Raw genomic sequence first — 6,582 nt, 5'->3', positions numbered from 1 at the left:
GCAGTGTGACTCCAAGCTACTTGTTAAGCATTGGCATTCATGAAGTTCTTTCGGGCACTGTGCAGTTGTATAAAGAAGATGTGTAAGTTACAAAGAAAAAGGAATCCTGCTTTCCACATATATTTCTCAGAAAACATATATTGTATAATTGAATTACAGGTCAACACTATGTATATAGATTTTCAAGATCATTTAGAGAACAAAGATAAAATATGGATAGTTTTGAAATATTAACAATTTGATTCTCCCTCTGAATACATATTTATGGATGCTGAAACATTGTTTGAATTTTAAGTTCATTATCCGAATTTGTGATGTTTTTTGGTAGTAACTACATATGACTTGTTAAGAAAATTGCATTCCTGAATATGGAACACTTCTTCAGTTTGAGAAGTCTCTGACACTTGGGGAAATACTAGTCTTGGATTAAATATTTTGTTAAAGGAATAATACATGCAAATAGTTTCACTCTTATAGAATCTCATCATATCTTCTGTCATAACTATCATTACAATATTACAAATAAATATGATCAAGTTGTTTAATTTGTGTCCAAAGAAGCATTTTCAATCTCATTATGGGCATTAACAATCATCATGTTTTTAAAGCCATGAATTGGTAACCATGCAGATAATAATAAAGGCTTATGATTAACAATAAAATCTGGAAATCCTGAACATTGCAGTGCATTGTGTGCAATAAATCATGAAAGACCGTCATTTCTGTGTCTGTCACAATGTAAGTGAAGAAATAAGAGTAACATTGATATTATTAATGTTGATATTATAAATGAGAAAAATTTGGATGTTGTAGGAAATCATTGTAGAGAACTGAGACTCCTAGAATCTCTAACATATTGTATAGACACTAGATGATAAAATTTATACAAATTTGAATTTGTTTTCTTGAGGTCAATAAAATACTATTCATAAACAGAATTGTAGGCTGAGATAGGCACAAAAACAGTGTAAATGATTCTTTTTTGGAGGGTATACCTGTCAAGAAATTTTTTATCACAAGAATACCTTTCTCTTAATTGTAAATAACATAATATAGAATATATATATATATATAGTGCTTAGTATAATGGATCAACATATTTAATATTCAAAATTCTTCCCCAAAATTATGTGGGTATGGCATTACTACTGTTAGAGTGATTAACCACCCAATTTATACATATTTAGTGACATGAAAATGTTATGAGGAATAGAAACATCAATACAAAAATATCATTTGACAGATGCATCTCTAATATGAGAAGTCTTCCATGCCACTGATTACTTCTTTTTAATCAAGCAATGCAAGGGACTGTGAGAAGTAGGCCACCTTCTATGCACAAGGAGAATTGCACAGAGCTTTAACTAGCACAGCATTTCATTCAAGAAGAGTGCTTCAAGACTTCATTTGAAATTATCAGGGGCACATTATCTGGGTACACAACAAGAAGCAATTATTGGTTTAATTAGCCCGCATTCACCACATCGCCCTCTTTCTCTTTGTTCGATTGCCAGGCAATTTTCTACAATCATTAAGCAAGGGAACTATAATTCCACAATGACCTAATCTGCGGCTCCTTCTTATCACATTGGAATATTTTAATGTATTTATGACTGTCCTCAATAAGAAGATTGTTCTCAGTAAAGCAGAAAACTCTTCAAGCTTTAAAATTCAATATTTATTACCATATTCTAAACATTGACTATTTCTAGTAATCTACTATGTTGTATTTTAGATTGATATCTGCCATGAAATTAGGTTAAGAGTATTTGATTAAAGAGGGATATATATATATATACACACACATATATATATATATTCATACATAAACTTTAAAAATTTCTGCTGGTGATATATATATATATATATATATATATCTTTTACACGCATTTAGGTATACCAACGAAAATGAACTAAATTTTTAAAAGTGGAGAAATTTTAAAATATCACTTATTAAAAATTAAACATAGAAAAACTAGGCATTCTCTATTTTTTTAATCAGTAAAGTGTTCAGGAGTTAATGCAAAATATTTTGCTGACTATGTTAATCATGAGTTTAGATGAATTCCTGAAGTTTGCCTTAATAAGAACTTCTTGGTCTGGCATTGAAAACTAAGGGTCAGTTAAAGGGAAAAATCTATTTCTCCTGTAAGATTATAGTTATAACAGGTGTCTCTGTGGTATAAGAACACCCAATAAAGGTTGTAGAGGTAGTTAAAATGACATACTATATTATATATGAAATAATTCATAAAGCAGAATTGGGCTGTGAATTGTTGCACAAGTAATTCCCTGGGTGATGGGAATTCTAGCCATTTATCTAGCCAGTGTCATAAGTCCTATCCCATTACGTCTTTTGGGAAATGAATATGTTTCAGAGTGTTCTGCAATTCACAGGGATACATACTCAAAAGTTAGCCATGGTCTGGAATCCCATAGTGATATAGGAGTACCAGTGCTGCTACATCCATCAGCTTTTAGCGGACAGAACATTAGTTTATGTTTTGCACCAATTCAGTATCCCTGTAGATATCCCTCCTTTTTTGCCCCAAACAAGAAACCATGTTTCTTCCCAGTCCTGTTCAACATTTACATTCAAATCTTGATGACTCCAATTCAATTTTGCTAACCCTACCTGACAGCAATGATTGACATATCCATATCGGCTTTTCTTTTGAAGATTTAATAAGAACAGAGAAAGGAATACAAAAGTAATAAAGCAGAAAAAATAAATGTACTTTCTCCAGGGATCATATTCTTGTCACAAAAAATTATGGTACCCAAATAAGACTTGATGACTAACATTTTCTTCATCTAGCATTGAAGGTGTCTATTAAATTGTTGGTAATTTATAGGTCCATGTTTTACACTTTAAATCATTGAACATAACATAATTTTTTTAAAAGATTGATTTATTTATTTGAAAGTCAGAGTTACACAGAGAGAGAAAGAGAGGCAGAGAGAGAGAGAGAGAGAGGTCTTCCATCCACTAGCTCACCCCAACAATTAGCCACAACAGCCAGAGCAGGGCTGATCCTAAGCCAGGAGTCGGGGGCTTCTTCTGAGTCTCCAACATAGATGCAGGGGCCCAAGGACTTGGGCCATCTTCTACGGCTTTCCTACGCCATAGCAGAGAGCCGGATGGGAAGTAGAGTGGCTGGGATTCAAACCGGTGCCCACAAGGGATGCCTGCACTGCAGGCGGCAGCTTTACCTGCTATGCCCCAGCACCGGCCCCAGCATAAATAATTTTTGTTGTAAGATATTTAAACATTGTCAAAATATATCAAAGTATATCTGAAAGTGGCTTCTTTTCTGCATACTTGTAGCTGTGCATACTTCCAAACCAGGATTATAGTATTTACTAAAAACAAAATACACAGATGTCCATGTATAAATGCCTTACATAAATGGTGCTGCACTCAATATTTTGTTATATTTTAAAATACTAGCTCCAAAGATCTTTCTAGCATCATTTATGCGATGACGATTGTTTTTAAACATAAACTAGCTTCCTACAGATTGAATTTTATATCTATAGCAAAGATGTAATATAACCTATTCATTCTATTCAATATAGTAAGTATTTGAGTTCTTAGTTTGGGACCAAAAAGACAGTAATTTTCATGAAATATTCTTAAATATTTATAAATAATTTCAGTTGCTAAACATTACCTAAATATTTTGCAATATTTTTCCTTTAAATCCTAATTTATAGTATTAGAAGAACATACTTAAGATATAAATATTATTAATTCATGGCATGAATTAAAATTATCCAATTTTTAAAATACTTGAGAAATTTGTGTTTTCTGCTTGTCAAGTACTATATAATACATATAGTCAGTCTTGTTAATTATGAACACAGTACACAAATTTAAAATCATTCATATATTTACATTCTTATTTATTTATACGTAATATATTAATTTTAAAAAATATTAAACACACTATGATGTTTTCATTAATTTCTTTATTTTTTAAAAATTATTTATTTATCTGAATATCAAGGCTACAGAAAGAGGAATCAGAGAGAGCTAGTTCTTCCCCAGATGGTTCATCCTCTAGGTGGTTGCAATGACGAGGCCTGTGCCAGGCCAAAGCCATGAACCAGGAGTTTCATTCAGGTCTCCCACATGGAGGGGCCAAAGTACTACGCCATCTTCTACTGCTTTTCCAAGGTCATTAACAAGGAGTTGGATTGGAAGTGGCGCAGCCAGGAGTGGAACCCAGCACCCATGTGGGATGCCAGAGTTGCAAAAGATGCTTTACCTTCTGCACCACAATGTGGACCTCACTTTTTTACATTCTGAATAGCTATTTATTTTTTTATTTTTTTTCATTAAGCTAATATTGTATTTATTTTATTTTATTTTTTACTCAGAAAATCTTTTATTTTAAAACCAGATATTTCGAACATCCATGTATTTTTTTTCTTTTTTTTTCCTTTTTTTTTTTAACTTTTACTTAATGAATATAAATTTCCAAAGTACAGCTTATGGATTACAATGGCTTCCCCCCCATAACGTCCCTCCCACCGCAACCCTCCCCTTTCCCACTCCCTCTCCCCTTCCATTCAAATCAAGATTCATTTTCAATTCTCTTTATATACTGAAGATCAGTTTAGCATACATTAAGTAAAGATTTCAACAGTTTGCTCCCACACAGAAACATAAAGTGAAAAATACTGTTTGAGTACTAGTTATAGCATTAAATCTCAATGTACAGCACACTAAGGACAGAGATCCTACATGAGGAGTAAGTGCACAGTGACTCCTGTTGTTGACTTAACAAATTGACACTCTTGTTTATGGCATCAGTAATCACCCAAGGCTCTTGTCATGAGCTGCTAAGGCTATGGAAGCCCCCTGAGTTCACTGACTCTGATCATATTTAGAAAAGGCCATGGTCAAAGTGGAAGTTCTCTCCTCCCTTCAGAGAAAGGTACCTCCTTCTTTGATGACCCGTTCTTTCCACTGGGATCTCACTCGCGGAGATCTTTCATTTAGTTGTTGTTGGTTTTTTTTTTTTTTTTTTTTTTTTTTTTTTTTTTTTTCTCCCCAGAGTGTCTTGGCTTTCCATGCCTGCAATACTCTCATGGGCTTTTCAGCCAGATCCACATGCCTTAAGGGCTGATTCTGAGGCCAGAGTGCTATTTAGGACTTCTGCCATTCTATAGGTCTGCTGTGTATCTCACTTCCCATGTTGGATCATTCTCTCCCTTTTTGATTCTATCAGCTAGTATTTGCAGACACTATTCTTGTTTATGTGACCCCTTTGGTTCTTAGTCCTATCATTACGATCAATTGTGAACAGAAATTGATCACTGGGACTAGTGAGATGGCATTGGTACATGCCACCGTGATGGGATTGAATTGGAATCCCCTGGTATGTTTCTAACTCTACCGTTTGAGGTAAGTCAGCTTGAGCATGTCCCAAATTGCACATCTCTTCCCTCTCTTATTCCCACTCTTATATTTAACAGTGATCACTTTTCAGTTAAGTTTCAGCACTTAAGAAGAATTGTGTATTGATTACAGTATTCAACCAAAAGTATTAAGTAGAACAAACAAAAAAAAATACTAAGAGGGATAACATATTAAGCTGCTCATCAACAGTCAGGGTGAGGGCTGATCAAGTCACCGTTTCTCATAGTGTTCATTTCACTTTAACAGGTTTCCTTTTTGGTGCTCAGTTAGTTGTCACCTATCAAGGAGAACAAGTGGTATCTGTCCCTTTGGGATTGGCTTATTTCACTCAACATAATGTTTTCCAAATTCCTAACAGGGATCACTTTTCAGTTAAAATTTAAACACCTAAGAATAATTGTGTGTTAATTACAGAGTTCAACCAATAGTACTAGAACAAAAAATAACACTAAAATGGATAAAGTATTACATTGTACATCAACCGTCAGGACAAGAGCTGATCAAGTCATTGTTTCTCATAGTGTCCATTTCACTTCAACAGGTTTCCCCTTTGGTGCTCAGTTAGATGTTGTCGATCAGGGAGAACATATGATATTTGTCCCTTTGGGATTGGCTTAATTCACTCAGCATGATGTTTTCCAAATTCTTCCATCTTGTTTCAAATGACCGGGTTTCATTGTTTTTGACTGCTGTATAGTATTCTATAGAGTACATGTCCCATAATTTCTTTATCCAGTCTACTGTTGATGGGCATTTGGGTTTGTTCTAGGTCTTAGCTCTTGTGAATTGCAATAAGCTCAATTCACAATAGCTATTTATTTTATAAATAGTTTGTCATTTGCTATTTTATCATGTTTTAATTTTAGATGTCATATTTTTAAACAGCATATGCTTTGGTTTTATTTGTTGTTTTAATAATAAACATTTTGATGTTTAGCTAAGATATTTTCATGTTCTTGCTATTTTATTTTCTGTTTTCTATTTGACAAAACTCTTCTTTCCCCTTATTTCTTTTTTATTTTTCTTCCCACCATATTTACTTTAGAATACATTTCCTTTTTATTTTTTTTTCTTTCCATCTTTATTCTAGGTTTCATGTCTCACTTGTGATCTAATTATCATTATTGAGTATTATTATTCATTTTTGGGAAAAA

This window comes from Oryctolagus cuniculus, chromosome 8 (genome assembly GCF_051225735.1).
Source record: "Oryctolagus cuniculus isolate XC-2025 breed Fujian yellow rabbit chromosome 8, ASM5122573v1, whole genome shotgun sequence".
Taxonomy (NCBI): Eukaryota; Metazoa; Chordata; class Mammalia; order Lagomorpha; family Leporidae; genus Oryctolagus; species Oryctolagus cuniculus.
The sequence above is the reverse complement of the archived record's forward strand: the minus strand, read 5'-3'. Positions refer to the sequence as shown.